Genomic DNA, 17,004 nt, shown 5'->3' on the forward strand with positions numbered 1-17,004 from the left:
GACAATCAGCTTCTTTGAAAAACAAAAAAACGAGGTTAGTTGGGCTCAAATGTTGTTCGTCGTTGCATCAACATGTCTTTCGTTTATCCCATTACTATACCCCCTGCATGGAGTTGGTCAAACTAATCACTAATTTAGCCATATCAACACGTTTTCTTCTAAATGATCAAAAATGCCGCATTATTTACCAGAACGACCGCTGCACTTGATAACTGATTCATATATAACAAATTAAGCTTTTTTGTCATTAATTTTTGGCTGCCGCTGCCGGTGTCTGAACGCAATAATCGAAAAAATAGGATGAAATCAGTAAATACAAGACAGTAAGCACACAAAGGGATTTGAACCCGTGTCCTCTGCGCGCCAGCGCGGCATTCTACCGCTCGACCACACCGGTGCTTGAAGCTTGGTTCAAAACTGGCCTTAGGCAGGCTTGAAGCCGGGAAAAGAATCCCGCATCTTGAGTAATAAAGCGTTTTAAAACATCAGAGGAACAAACAGGCGTCACGCCATGTGAGTTGCGTAAAGAGCGGGTTGTATAATATTCCAGCCCATTACAAAAGCTTGTTCTTGTTCACCTATTTACTCTAGCGCATACCCACTTCAGGCATAATTCTTCCTCGTCATCAGCCATGGCATAAAAATTTTGCACAATCTTGCTATCAAGGGGAGAGTGGATACCACGCTTCTCCGAAGAATGATAGAGAATAGCCAGGCTACTCCACAACAATCATATTTATCTATGACGTAGTGGGTACCCAGCAAGTGTGCTTGTAGCAGTTACTCAAAAGTGTTAAGAAAAGGCCGCTCTTCGTGCTTTTGCTGTGACAGTGGTTGTTGTTGGCTGTTCCTCAGAGTCCTGGCGCTACCCACCACTGATGATCGGATATGAAACGGATGGTACCTCATCTTTGAGATAGAATTGTTCTACCAGGTGGGACGTTTAGATAGGGATGTTTAACAGAGAATAGATTGGTAAACCATGGATTTGAATAAAATAAATATACGTAACATTAAGAAAACTTCAAAAGCTAATATGGTAGGAAATAAAGTGAATTTATGCCTAAGCCCAACATTCTATTCGTTTTGTTTCCTTTAGAGAATCGCACACGGCTTCGCAAACGTGCTTGCCGCTACATCCCTTTTCAGTTGCTCCAGAAGAAAGCACCACCGGAAGGAATAAATTTAAAGCCAACCTGCAGAGAGGATGTAAGGGTTCGTCCGACAGTCGTTTTTCTTGATTTATAAACAACCTGCATGTTAAGATGAAGTGATGCATAGATTCACTCTCTTTTTAGTGGAGGCACAGGGGAGACTACGCCAGACGAGATTTGTGTAGATAAAAACTCAGCGGAGGGGGAGGAAAGAATCGGATTCATAGTCTCGTAATTGATATCTCCCCTCTTATAGAGGGACACCATCGATTTTTTCAGGGGTACTTGAGATGCGAAAACCCAGGTGTTGCCAAGCGAGACTTTTCAAAATTATCCAATGTGACAAACTTTCCAAAGCGTCCCACGACGATAACTGCTAGTGCCGGCAATATAGAAATTATGGGACAAGTATGTGAGGCCACTGCAAGTGCATCTGCATATTCATTGAGGGTTACATCTTTATGCCCTAATATCCACACTAACATAATGACTCGTAAATATCTTGGGGCAAGGGCGTAAAACACGTCTAAAACATTGGACATATTAGGCGCCGTTAATGAAGTACACACGGACAGGCAGTCCGTTAGAATAATAGTATCTCTCATGAATTGAGGCGATTTTCGTAATGCTATGAGAATCGCAAGTAATTCAGCATGATGAATAGTTGTAAAATCAGGGGACAGTGCTGCGCGTTGCGTGCAGGGCTCGCGTTCTTTTAAATTTTTGATACAGCTTTTCGATTTTACATTATTTACCATATTCAGCAAAATTTGCAATGAAGAGAGAGAGAGCGCAATGTGACAGAACACGTTGGAGGATCGGAAATGCCGCTGCACTTGCCATGCAGCGCAGTTGTCATAAGATGACCGCAGATATGTGTATGCCTCCTGCAGTTATTTTTTTTCGGTAAATTTCTCTTCGGTATTCCTACAAAAAGACATCGCTAATTTTTTTGTCAAGAAGCAGGCTGATTTATTTTATCTCCTAGCAAAACTTCCACTCGTTTCATGAGCTGCGATACACGTGATGCAGACCCTACAGAGAGCAAACGATAAAGAAACAAACGGACAAGACCTGTTAGCTCATGTTCTGTGACCCGTAGCAGTTATTTCTAAAGTGTTGGAGCCAGTACAGCCACAACTAAATACCACTGTACGATGTACCGAACGCAGCGCATTGCACCTAACGGTTGCGAAACGGATAGCGAACCATTATAGAAACTGTTTTACTGTACCAAGGCACAGCCTCAAGGAAAGGAAAAGTGTTTATGCTGATCGAAGTGTCCCTCGTACTGCAGTGGTGGCTACATGCTTTAAAACGTCCGCCTCGAATGCGGGAGGTACCGGGTTTGATTCATAGTGCCGACCGGGAACACACAGGTTTTGCCCAATAAAGAGATAAGTACAGTGACCCGGCGCTCAGTTGTTTGTGGGTACTCATCTCGAGAGGCAGCCGTATAAGGCTCTGCGAAGGCCCCTGTGCGTACCTTTACCAACCAAATTCTTAGTGAAATAGTTGAGCATCCGCTGTTCCTGTGGGAGGCAGGGTATCGCTGCCGCAAGGTACCTAACTTGTTAAATAGGTACATGCGCACTACTGACCTGGTGCTTGGCAGAGCGAAGTGCATAGTCGCTTGAGAGGGCACCTACACAGTCGAAAATGGGCGTCATGAGACCGCCCGACCAAAAACTAAGCCCATCTTCTTTTTTTGTTTTTGCTCCTAGCCACAGATTGGATAAATCTGAATGTTTATCGGTTAACATAATTCTTATTCAAAAGTTCTGCTAAAACAAAGACTTTTTGCAAATAAAAGAAGACGCACTGCTCAGCACACACTGCTCAGCAGAGTGAGTGTGCAAAACCTCTACAAAAGTGGTTAGTCGTACGTGAATTCATCATAGGATAGGTGAATATCGCAATTACGTTGACGTTTCCCTTAGCTAGAAATATCACATTTTTCACTATTATTGTAAAACAGTCTCGACTATCTACTTTTTTTGATCACAAATGTTTCACTTAAAAAGGTATGTGACTGGTGTACCTTAATGTTGCGCTTATTGATTTGAGCTTTCCAACAATTTTCATAGCTTTCCACGAAAACCTTATCAACAGGTTCTGGCGATTTAAAGTGTCGTGTTTTATGGGAGCGAAGTTGCATGAGCAAAGTGCGCGAAACATTTACGCTACTGTTTCTTTATAGTTTAATACCGTTACACATTGAGATCTCATACCTAATTTGACACTGATGACGGAAGTGTAATAGAGGCATAAATGCAGCCTAGTTGATGACGTACGTATCTCAATGTCTTTGAATACTCACAAATTTAGTGACACAACATTTCAACCGAGTACGTGAGCCAGACAAATCTACGTTGCATTGATCTCGAAGATTTGAAGTTGCATCGCAGCAACCAAGTTTCTCCAGTGCTCTCGACCGTGGCACCATGCCGTGTGACAAAAGCACGGCAACATGATATCTCGGGACGACCTCCAGCGCATAAAAATATTAGGGCCTCACAAGCTTGACTCGACCTTCATCGACAGAACCCAATCCCGTAGCGTAGAAGCTGTAGGGAATTCCTTGCACAAAAAGTCATATCAGTTTTTCTGCAGGGATCACCCGCAGGTCGTTCGAAGTCGCTAGTCCTTGAAAACGCGCGCTTACGTAAATAAAACGCTTGTTTTGACCTCCAGTGAAGCCTTCGCTGTATTATAGAAAAAAAAACACGCCGGCATACACTGTGTCAGCTTTCTTTTTTGACTGAGCACGCACGCACTGCTCTCCACACAGCGTACTCGTACAGACGTTGCATAATGAATTACGGCCCGGCAAACACAGCTGTCCGTTGGCTATCAGCGTTGGCGTCGCACATGCTGCATGAGCGAGTCGTTGTTATTCAGGATTGAGGAGACAACATCGTGGCGTGTCTTTCCGCCACTCCCCGTGGTAGATTTTCCTTCCCGAAATGTGGTTGTGAGTCCATTTGCGTGGTACATTGACGCCAGCCACACTTCACTTGGACGTGAAAGCGGCAGTGGTGTTTGGTCTTCAATTGGAAGACAACTGTATGGATGTACTAAATTGCTAAAAAGCATATTTCTTTGTGGATGCTAAGAGAGGCGAGAGAGCCATGTATCCGCGCCCGCACGGATATACTGCAAGATGCTTTTTTTTCGTGAAGGCGATCAAGTTTTACTCAGATGTAAAGCATGGCGCCATTTAAGCATTTTCTTCAGCCACGCTGCGAAGTGCTACGCCAGCGAGCAGATTTTTGTTGGTGCTGGGTCTAATAAGGTTATGTGGCGCTGATCCCTTGGTCTTAATCGCATATTGTAAAAACGTCATGTCCAAGCAATCTATCTAAATACTTGTGACAAACACTGAGGTTTGCGGCACTGTCATAATTTCATCACTCGGCATAAGATTAGCCCACGGTACTTGAAGTTTATTGAGGCTAAAACCTTAAGCGTGACACTGAGTAAAAAAAGAGAAAAAAACGTTTCCCCGAGGGTGAACATGGTTAAGTGTGAATGCACGGGGTGATGCTATGAGGGGGAGTGTAGTTAAAACCCGTTTTCATTCGCCAGTGAGTTAACGTAAACTCCCCCAATGTGATCACATTGCGATTCCCAGGAACCATTAGGCTCTCTCAGGAAATCTTGGTGAGTTTACGTGTATATGTGAGAGTAAATTCGCACTATAATGATGTTTATGTTCGCGGCCCGCTTCGCCCGCTTGCGCTCGGCATCACGGGCCCTTCGCCGCGCTGCCTTGTCTTCAACCGGTGCGACATCTTCAACGGCGCGTGCGATCTCGCATTCGATTGCGTTGTACTCGTTGTTCAAGGTATCGCAGTCGAGGTTGATGCCTGCGATAGATCCATACCTATGAAGACTTGTCGATTTCGAGCAAGTTCAAACACTACTGAACATTTGCTTTTCAAGCAACCACTGATTTCAAACAACCACTGAATATTTGCTGATTTTTTGTTTCGCGAGAAAACAGGTCGAAGCCACACGAACTCAAACGAAGCCAGAAGCAGGCCAGAAGTACGAAGATTAGACAAATGTGTGTACTACCCATCATTCCCATGCTCGCTGAAGCGCCGTGCGTTGCAGCTCCCGTAGGCACTAGCGCCAGAGTTCCCTCTAGTGTATATTAGGAAACTCTATATGAGGCACTCCTCCCCACTCCTCGCGCCATTGCTAGGGTAGAGGAGGAGGCGCACCGTGGAAGGCGGATTCAGGGTCACTTATAAAGTGCGTTCGCACTTAAAACGGCAGGTGGATGAAGTTGCGAAGAAATGCACGCCCTCGTCTTTGAGGGAGAGGTGTGTAGAGAAAGTATGATTTAGTTTCGTTGTGACATCACGATGACGTCACAGGGTGCCGAAATCGGTGACTTACGCCACAGCGTTATCGTATAATCGCATGACATCAGATAACCATGGCGTATGCGTAGACAGGGAATTATGATATCACCTGATGATACCGTCACTTGGACAAAGGCTGGACAATCCGCGAGGCAGTACGACACCACGTGGCGTGCTGAGGTCGTAATGAGGGGTGTGAGGGGGTGGGGCAGGGAAGGTTCAGAACATATAACGAAACTTGAATGATTGTGACTCGGACTACGGGTTGTTATATCTTGCAGACTCGTTATTTTTCAAGAGGCAGCTGCAAACAAAGTTCACAGTGGGCTTTAACCTTCAGAGGTTACAGGGTGTGCAGCATGCTACCGAACTTCATTAACTTTCACCACGTCTTTCGAGGAGAAGTGGTTTCGTCTTGGTAGACTACGCATCAGAAGTGAATAGCATTTTGTGTTTCATTGATACACGTGAGCGTTCACAATTACACTAAAAAGAATCGTCTCACGTTACTGCTACAAATAGCGAAAGACCCCAACCCCAGTTATATGGCCTCTATAAAACAACATCCTTCCTCTGGAATGTGGATTTCTCTACTGAAGCTTTGCTAAGAAATAAAATTTACGTCATTCCAAGTTCTGACGACTCCAAATCATTAGGTAACAGGTTCTGAAAGAATATCGTGACGTTATCTGAGTATTTTCGCAGAGAATCTGTTAGGTTTTTGATTATGTGGCATGGCAGGGCGTGGAACCTATCGTCACCATTACGGGCACGCGATCCTTTCACTCTCTTTTCTGTGATCTACTACTTTACTCGAATACGCACTCCAAACTAAGATAGAAAAAAAACTGAAAATTAGAGCCGCGCATAGTAAAGTAAATTAAAGGGTTAAAAAAAATAAAGGTGGATTAGCGGGGAAAAAAGGAGGGGGTGATAGGGTAAAGCTCAGAATAATCCCGTATCGTGGAATAATGCAAGCGATGTGAGAGAGTAGTGAGGTGCGGGAAAAGTGATGGGTAATGCCACCAGCTCTACTGCTACCTGTCTCCGCTCCACTAATGCATGTTTGCGCCCATATATTTTTTTTTTGCTAAATCTTCTTTGACTGTTTCATTTTTGTTTGTTGTAAGAGATGACCTTTTGATTCGAAGTGCTCAACCTGATTCTTGGTTATAAGATCAAGTGCCATGCCTATCCACTTTATTGATTTTTTTACGCTGAAACATGTCGAATAATGTTTCTCTTGTTTTCCTCTAAATTTATACATATTTTTTAAACTTCCGCCTTCTTTTCAATCTTTACTGAACAGCCTTATGCGCTCTGCAGCGTCCCCATTATACTCATCAACCTGTTGTGTGTCCCATGCCGGACGAAGTTCACTGCGAAATTCAGTCTTCGTGGGATGGCACGTGTACCTTCCTCCCTGTTAGACCAGTGCTGTTATCATAAAAAGACTCTTGGATGTGTTCTACATTAGTAATATGAGCGAAAAGTAAGGTGCGAGTACTATTCTAGTCTTTGTGCGCAGTTTTGTGCCTGAATCAGTATTATGTACGTTCGCAATTATTTCAAAGTGTGCTCGAAGCTACATTTCCACGTAATGCCACACATTGCAGCGCACACATGTATTACTTAAAATTAGGGCGCAAAGAGAGGCCAGCTCGCTACGTGCGACCAAACGTGATATTCAGCCCATTCGAAGTATAAAAAAGGCAATGAGAAAGAAAAAGAAAGAGACAGCATGAGAGGGAGAACACCACGGTTTAACTATTTTACTATCGGACAAAATGCTTTCATCGTCAAACAGGAGTCCGCCAATTCGACTCGTGGCGCGTGCTCATAGGTAACGATACTATTATTATTTTATTTGCATTTTGAAATAGCATTGCATACTTGCGATACTTCCACATACGCTTGTCATGGAGGCGTATTACGCATATACAGCTGTTCTTTGATTGTTTCAGAGAATAAGGCAGTGCTAGCACATTTATCATAACTTCTTTGGAATGCTGTAGGCCTTCATAATTGATAAAAGATGTCCTGCTCACGCGTGAGCTTGTTAAACAAGGGCACCAGCCTGCTCACTCTTCTTTATTGCGTGATGTAAGAAGGCGCTGACACACAAATGAGGCTACTCCTTATTTCTTAGATGTGCCTAGCATAGAGCACTTAAAAACAGGAAGCAGACAAATGGGTGCGCAGCCTTCAAGAATAAACCATCTAATGTTTTTCTTGAAGCCTGTGCACCCAATTGTCTTGTTTCTTTTTCTATTTTGTCTCTTTCGTCCTCAAAACCACTTTAGGTGCATTAAGCTGTTTACTATTAGGTTAAACTAGTACACGACAGTAAACAACACTCTAAAAAAAAGAACGAGAGTTTTTGACTATCTTTTGTGAGCTCTAACTTGCCACTTGTATTGTCTACCGTCCTTCACTGCTTTTCTGTTTTGCGTCGCAATAAAAAAGTACCATCAGAAGTGTCCAACTTTGAAGCAGTTTCTATGAAAAGTGTGTAAAGTTTTTGTGTGAAAAAGGAAGAAGTTTTCGATATGCGCTCATTCTCTTTCCATAGGTGGGATGAATTCCCACAAAACTGACCAGTAGACTGGAGGTGATGACAGTTGTACTGACGCTGAAAGTCGAAAACTTAAATCACGTGCGGTTATTTCAGGCTACATCAAGTTTTGTTTGTTACTATAACAAATATCTTAGTGGTCATTTAGGGCACGCGCACACTTTATTGTTGTTCATGAGCGGACGCGCACGTTGTGATCGCGTTTCTCCGTCGATTGCAGGCAGACATGCAGACAAGCGACCACACCGCTGGCAACGCCACCGGGCCTCTGTTTGAACACGTGAGAAAAAAGCAAAAATTAGTTTCTGGCGCAACAAAAAGCTGTCTCAAGTGCGTAAAGTCTAACTACACGTTATGCTTTTTTTATGCCAAACAGGAGTACCAGCGAGGAATCTCCTACTAGTACATCGACCACATCGCTGTTGGGTGACACTGGCGGTCCTTTCTTGTCGAGTTTCAACATCCAGTTAAAGTTATCATTGCTCTTTTATCGACAAAGGCAAGCTCGTTTCCACTCATATGTTAAACGATCTTTTCATTTGTGCCGAAATCAGAAAAAGATATTCCGAGTGGTGAACCCTGATTGTAGGAACAGTGCAATCTAGAAGTAGTTACTTCGTAACTACGAGAGCAAAAAAAAAAAAAACAAAGACAGAAAGGAGTGCTTACTTTCAACAAAAATTTAATATCAAAATGGTATACATATATAGGCGAAAAAAGGAGAAAATTGGGCATGCGTAGAACCCTTCTTGAAGATTGTCAGGTTGGCATCGGTGAGTCGTGGTACTATAGAGTGAGTCATCGGCACCACGTAAATCTTGAAGCTTTACCGTCGCACCAGAAAAGCGGTAAGCGAGCAGAAATGATGCGCAAAGAAGCACGCCTTGGTCTTTTTGAGACATGTGAAAGAAGTATACAGCATGCCCTGGCCTGCGCAAAGTCATACGAAGGGCGAACAAGCTGCTGCCTTGATTTCTCATTCAGAGAGCACGTACAATATTTAATGTTGACCATCCTTCTACTCTTTGTAGGAAAATCATGGCTGACCAGATATTCCGCGAAGCTGAGTTTCCAAATAGAAGGTGGAAGAAATCAGCCCGCGAACACTAGGAGGCTTCCCTTGTACCAAGAAAAGGAACTAATTGCGCTAGCAAATTATTCATCTCTCTCTAGGAGAGCAAGATAAAATTTCTTGATGCCACATGTGCCGAGCTTGGCAAGGGCTCATGCGTGGATATCCACTTGGTTCACCTCCACATTACTATGCACTGTATTTCATTTAAACCAAATGCAACAAACTAGTTGCTGAAAGAGCTTACAATGCCATGTCATACCCCTCCCCCTTTTTTTTAGCTCTAAAATGAAGGTGTCGATAGCCATGGTGTCTCAATAAACATAGTCATATGCGTGGCAAGTCAAGACTGATCCAAATAGTAACACACATACTTTTTCTTGGGTCATGTTACGGCGATAGTTTGTTTTAAAAGCACCAAATCTTTCTGAATTCATGTTTAGACAATCAACAAGGCTTTGGCAATAGCTGTACGAACTGTACGGTACGTGTTGCGCCACCAGTGCATGCGTGATATTCATTCGAGAAATGTATACAGCGGCAATACGTAGAAAGGGACGTTTTCGTTAGCTTACACATGGTGTTTGCTGGTATCTCTGGTTGCTTTTGTGTCAATCATCTAGAGGCGGGCCAGTTGCCGGCAGCGACGCATTCTTTTTATACTGCTTGGACAATTAACTTCCATAAATACAGATTAACGTTCATTTTAAACATTTCGAATTTTTGAATTCTTTTCAAAATGAATTCCGGAACCTAAACTTAAGTACCCTGGTGTTAACGATTTTATCAATACCGACTGGTTTCCCACCAGAAACTTCCCTTTGAAACAACTTGTGAAGGTTTTGTGAGCAGTAAAGTTTCTTGGCCTGCGAGCTAATTTATTGTCGTACATAAAAAGAACAAATGCACTTCGAGTGGCGCATTTAAAAAATATAAAAATAAAAGAACACAATGTAAATTTTTGACGGGAATTGTTATCTCACTCTCACGTTGACAAATTTCATACATAGTAATTAGGTGGCGGGAGCCAAAGGCCGATATGGCACTCATATTACGTTTAATCAGCTGCCATCAACACGACGTGCCCATTGTGGGTGATTGCAGACACTGTGATCGAGGGCGGACAAAATTCTGGTCACGGCCGATACCAAGGCCCAGCCCCACGAGCGTGTCAAGGCGAATGTCACTGCATTTGAAAGGCCGTGCTCGTATCTGCATAGACATGCATCCATAGGCAGACCTTCTGACGCAAAGCTCGGCTCTCTGCGAGGCGAGGTGTCTATAACGACATTAAGGTCACCGCAAGTTAAGCGCCTTGCGGTGCTTTGACCCTAAATCAGAGTGGGTCGGAGAGTATGCAAAAAAAGCTCAATTTGAATCACATGTCCACTTTGTATGTTCCTTCGTGACGCCAGGGCCCACTAAATAACCCCAGGTCTGAGCTAAACACTGTGCCCCCGCGTTGTGCTCTCCTATAGTTAAGGAAACACGAAGGAAACATGATAGTCGAACTATGATAATCTTCCTTTAAAGTTTCTTTATGACTAGCCTAAGAAAATGAATTCACTACTTCGGATTCAAGTAATCTACATTCACGTTAAAAAACCCAAGTGGTCGATCTTTACGGAGCCAGCCACTACGGTGTCTCTCATAACCACATAGTACGTTTCGGCGCGCAAAACCCCAGATGTTATTACTCTTATTATGCAGAAAAAAACGTCCGCTGCGTCTTAGAGCTCGCAAGGGATATCTAGTGGCACTAGGACTAAGGTTTTTTGCCTTCATCGCTTTTCTGGGGGCCATGCCTGCAATATATATAGTCGATAGGCAGGACCGCAAGTGACTAAGAAATTGAACGACACAGGTGGTTAAAGCACACGCGAACTGTGTACTGCGCACGACGAGAATTGCGCCTCACAGTTACAGGCATACGTACCAGGAAACCAACTATGAGACGTAGTATGAAGCTGTCGAATAGCGCTCGAGTTCTTTCGAAACCTGACATACGGGTTTCCGTTTAACGCAATATGTCCAAAAGTGGCGTCATCTAAGCAGAACACAGAACCTTGCATAGAATTCCAGGTGGTACAAATCTAAAAATATTCAGGTGCACATGAGGAGAGCATCTTTCTTGGTTGGAAATAGAACGAACGCTAACTGGTGCAGTGCGTCACAGCAGACTATCGGAGACTTGTTATTCACAGCAGTAAGAACACATCAGTTAGCATTTTGATCGCACGTATACACGAAAAACAATGGCGCATCCGATAAACTCATTATACTTGATATAATTCATTTAAATGACATGCAAACAAGGAGAAAATTTATGAAGGCTTGAAATACCATACACAGGCAGAAAGATGCGACGATTGCAACAAGAACACCACGGAAGAGACTCATTGATACCTACTCCCGAAAACTGCCAGGGTGAAGACAGTATACATATATATATATATATATATATATATATATATATATATATATATATATATATATATATATATATATATATAAGGGAAAGAAGTGTATACCAGAGGGCTCGTTTTTCCGTGTTTTAACACAATATTAATGAGATCTAACAGACAGTAATGCCAAGGAATGTACAGGGGAAGTTATTAGAACCAATGGATTGTAAATAAGAAGAAAGAAAAGTGAAAACTGGTTACTTTTTCATCCACTTTTCTTTCTTCGTATTTACATTCCATTGGTTCTAATAACTTCCCCTGTACATTCCTTGGCGTTACTGTCTGTTAGATCTCATTAATATTGTGTTAAAACACGGAAAAATGAGCCCTTAGGTATACACTTCTTTCCCTTATTTCATTGAACGAGGGTCTCGTACTGGCAGACTTGGTGTGTTTAGGTTGTATAGGAGGGACAATTATTCAGCTGCCCGCTCATAATAAGATCACGTGCTACGTGACGCCAAAACATGCGCATAAGAGTGTTTTCACACTCGTCGTTTGGCTTATAAATGGCGCTGACTGTCACTCCTACTTCTAAATTCACATATAGACCCCAAAAAAGTGGAGGGGGGGAAGGCCGCTGTGGTAGCTCAGTGGTTAGAGCATCGAACGCGTTATTCGAAGGTCGTAGGTTCGTTTCCTGCTCACGGCTGGTTATTTTTCATCCACTTTTCTTTCTTCTTATTTACATTCCATTGGTACTAATAACTTCCCCTGTACATTCCTTGGCATTACTGTCTGTTAGAGATCATATATATATATATATATATATATATATATATATATATATATATATATATATATATATATATATATATATATATATATATATATATATATATATATAATATAGAGAAGATTTATTGAGCAGAAAGGTTGATGCTTGGAAGACTTGGAAGGCGATGCACCAGCCGCAATTCCCAAGCTCGAGCTGCTGCTGCACGCTCGATGCTGCTGCCTCTGCGCCGGAGTACTTCCTCTTCCTTACAATGGCCCCACGGAGAAAACAAGGAGCCATCCTGGCGACTTAGTCCTGTGCAGGCGGCGTTGAACCGTGATACTGCTTGAGCCTCTGGACATGTACAACCTCGCGGTTGCGACGTCGCAAGTCTGATGGTGGCGTAATAGGCTCAATGAGGTAGTTTACTGGCGAAGTTTGTTCGAGAATACGATATGGCCCATCGTACTTTGGCGGAAGTTTGGAAGAGAGCCCAGGTGTGCGATGCGGCACTGACAGCCACACAAGAGGACCCGGAAGAAAAACGGGAGTTGAGGTCTGGGCATCATGAATTGCTTTTTGCCTGTTTTGGTCATCGCAGGTAAAGCGATGAGCTAACTGGCGACATTCGTGTCTGGCGGCGTCCAAGATTGGTAGGCACTTGGACGCGTCTGGTCGATAGGGCAGAATGGTGTCAATGGTGTGGGAGGGGTTACGGCCGTAGAGGAGGTAAAAAAGGGAAGAAGCCTGTTGTCGCTTGCGTTGCCGTATTATAGGCGTATGTAATGAATGGGAGGACTAAGTCTCAGTTAGAGTGGTCAGGCGTCACATACATAGATAGCATGTCATCGAGAGTACGATTAAAGCGCTCGGTAGCCCCATTGGTTTGAGGGTGTTAAGCGGTACATGTGCGATGTACAATAGCACACTCAGCGAGCAATTTTTCAATGACCTCGGACAAGAAGGCGCGGCCGCGGTCACTGAGGAGTTCTTGAGGGCCTCCATGACGCAACACAAAATGACGCAGTAGGAAAGTGGCAACCTCCTGTGCTGTAGCCGTTTGAAGAGCAGCGGTCTCAACATAGCGCGTTAGGTGGTCGATAGCAACTATTATCCACCTGTTGTCAGTCGGAGTCAATGGAAGTGGCCCATAAATATCTATTCCAACCCTTTCGAAGGGTCGGGAAGGGCATGGTAAAGGCTGCAGTTCACCGGCGGAGGCGTGTGGTGGAGATTTTCGGCGCTGACATTCGGCACAAGAGCGGACGAAGTTGCGGACGAAGGTAGACATACCATGCCATTAGTAGCGATGTCGAAGCCTTTCGTAGGTCTTGAAGACTCCTGCGTGGCCACATTGTGGGTCAGCGTGGAAAGAGGAACAAATCTGCGACCTCAGGGTTTGTGGAACGATGAGCAGCCACTTGCGTCCCTCTGGTGTGTAGTTGCGTCGATAGAGATGCGTGTCACGTATCGATAAGTGTGGAACTTGGCGCCGGAGCGTTCGCGTCTTTGGGAGTTCAGAAGTGTCGGAGAGATGTTTGAGGAGAGACGCAGTCCACGGGTCATTGCGTTGTTCGATAGCAATTTTGTCAAAGTCAAGCGATGACAATGTGGAATCGCAAGCGGAGTCAGCTGTGGCATTCTGGGACAGGGGAAACGGGAAAGGGCGTCGGCGTCAGCATGCTTCCGTCCTGAGCGATAAACCACGCGTATGTCATAATCTTGAATTTTCAACGCCCAGCGAGCGAGGCGGCCAGATGGGTCTTTTAACGTCGAAAGCCAGCACAACGCGTGGTGGTCGGTCACGACGTCAAAAGAACGAAGAAATATGGGCGAAACTTTGCAAGGGCCCACACAATGGCCAAGCACTCCTTTTCTGTGACGCTGTAGTTGCTCTCAGCCTTGGTAAGTGTGCGACTAGCGATTGCCACGACGTATTCCTGATGCTCCGGTTTACGCTGTGCGAGCACAGCACCCAGGCCTACAGCACTGGCGTCGGTGTGGATTTCAGTTGGAGCTTCGGGATCGAAATGGCGTAGAATGGGTGGCGTCGTGAGAAGCCGTCGCAAAATGGTGAAAGCCTCGTCGCAGGTAGGGGACCACGATAAGATGTCTTTACAGTTGCTGAGAAGTTGCGTGAGAGGTGATATAATAGACGCGAAGTTTCGGAGGAATTGCCGGAAATACGAACACAAGCCGATGAAACTTCGAAGTTCTTTGATGGTGGCGGGTTTAGGAGCTTCGAGCCGTAACAGCTCGCTGCTCGCAATTTCTCGGGATCCGGGAGGATGCCTTCCTTGGAAACAACGTGGCCCAAAATAAATGTTCAGTTGATGCATGGCAAATCGACAAGAGTACTTCCTCTTCCTTACAATATATATATATATATATATATATATATATATATATCCCACAAGTGGATGGATACGGCGTAGCTCAAACTCGGAGACAGTGCATTGCTGCGAGAGCGAAACGTGACATCCGCTTGGGGTGATAAGTTGGCGCAGGACTACAGCAAAAATTCACTTTCTAGCCGAAGCTTCATACGCTGTTAGCCGGGCACCCATAGTCGCCAAGGTTACCCACGGCGTTTTGAGCACATGACCTGAAGAGCTCACATTGCTCTGTTGAGAATGCTCGGGGTATCTCAAAGCGTTCTACGAGAGAGGAGACTGATCGAAAGGCCCACTGTGCTCAATCGAGCCAGCAGCCGCGGACTTTGGATAATATCCGCGGCAATTTGTGTACGGGGTATCATTCCTAGGGACAAGAATAAGTAATTTCTAGTTCACTTTGAGAATTCATTTGAATTCCATGTCCCTTAATGCATTCTAATGATTGGTCCGCGTAGTTTCAGGATCTTCTACTGCCGATCGGCACCATTTTCTGACCCGCTTAAGAAGCTCTGCAGGACCCCTTTAAGCCAGGCTGACATATAACAATCGGGTGTGAATGCACCTTGCTGAATATCATGCCGTGGTTCTAACACTATAATCACATTTATGTTCATCATCAGTAGCATTATCAACAATCATAAAAGGTACCAACAGTGCGAAATAGACGTAACGATAAGAAACAGACAAAAACAGCGCTGCCTATCAACTCTGACTGTTCGTCGTGCTTATTGCCGGCCACTCTGAATGATTTCCAATTGATTCAATTGTACTAGAGCTAGGCGCATTTCATGTCTGTAAACTTCTTAGTATAAATCCACTGGTCTCTAGCTCACTCTCGGTTCGCGCTTTCAACCATTTTTTTTTATTTCGCCATCGTCACTTTTCAGTAACACGATGTTTCTATAAAGGCACAGTTACTCAGATAAACACTTTATATTTATTCTTATACTCGTAGAGTCTGTATATCGGACATTTGATTACTTCAAAGTATGAAGCTAAAAATACTGGAGAGATGACATTTCCTTGTAAGGCAGATTTCGCAATCGAAATCTTCTTTTTCTCGCGGAGAGGTGGGCTAGGTGTTCACCTTTGGCTGTGGTATCCCCCTACGTATTGCGTGCTCGTAGACCAGGCGGTGTGTCTCAAACTGCCAGGGTTTCTACTAATTCGAACGGCTCATCGTAGGTAACGAAGACCATGTGCAGTCGTGAACAGGCTGTATACTCACCAGGCACAAACGCTCTTACGAAGGGCCTGCACTACTTTGACTGATGCCTGCCGCCAACGCTGGGCACTGTTTCCAAGATATCGCCTCGGTATGCTTGCATAGTATGCCGGCATTCATGAGTAACATCTCGGCAATAGAACCCATATACACGCGGCGCTAGCGTCAATGAAACTGCTCCAGGACAGGTGCGCGTTAAATTTGCTGACGACTCTACAGGGCTTTGTAGTATTATGTATGGCTTTCAATTGTTCGACCGCGAACATTTCTGTAACCCGTAGCAAACTATCCTTTTCTCAAGCTAGCTTGCTTTCCTAAGGTTGAATGAAGTCAAGTAGACGCCACGCCTATGTCATTGTACATTACGGTTTCGAATATTATGTATGCTATACTGAGAATAAGCTGAGAAGTAACTCGTTCATCAAGCTTTTGATGTCTTCGTTTGAGTGCATTAGTAAATTTGCATTTTTTCCAACCCACTGGTAAACTTGTGCAGAATACCGCGCACTTTTTAATCAACAACTCCTGCAAATTTGATAAGACAGGCACTTCTCTTTTCACCGGGAACTTCCTCCTAAACGTGTATTGCGGGGCTTTTTTGAGTTCAGTGCTGTTTACACATACAATGAGTACACGTGCTCAAGTTTGCTTCGAGGAAGTATGTCATTTATCTTTGAAAAGGAAGTTCGAATTTTAATCAATATGCGTCGAAGAATTGTTATAAAATAAGCACTGGGCATGCGCTAGACAGCGTCAATGCTGTGTCTAAATTATCAGCCTACCCAGCTACTGACAAGAAGGCAGTACGGCAGAACTAGATAGTAAAGAAAAGTGAGGAATTCTGTTGAAGTTTCGGGTAACACGTGAGCATGGAAAACAAACTTGAGCATGTGCCTTAACAGCGGAAGCCCCGGATGCCATTTTTTTTGGCTGCAGGGATATGATCAGTATTTAGCGAATTAACAGTAGACATAGAATGGCAGATTCGGAAGTCCTGAAGTAAAAACTGCTGGGGCCACCACCTCA

General features: G+C 44.1%; 1 protein-coding gene across 4 annotated transcripts in view; it reads right to left on the reverse strand.

The window, feature by feature from the left end:
• LOC119169356 (monocarboxylate transporter 12) overlaps nt 1-17,004 on the reverse strand; it is a 142,877-nt gene that overhangs the window by 45,631 nt on the left and 80,242 nt on the right. The gene's annotated exons all lie outside the window — the stretch shown is intronic.

Source organism: Rhipicephalus microplus, unplaced genomic scaffold, assembly GCF_043290135.1.
Source record: "Rhipicephalus microplus isolate Deutch F79 unplaced genomic scaffold, USDA_Rmic scaffold_23, whole genome shotgun sequence".
NCBI lineage: Eukaryota > Metazoa > Arthropoda > Arachnida > Ixodida > Ixodidae > Rhipicephalus > Rhipicephalus microplus.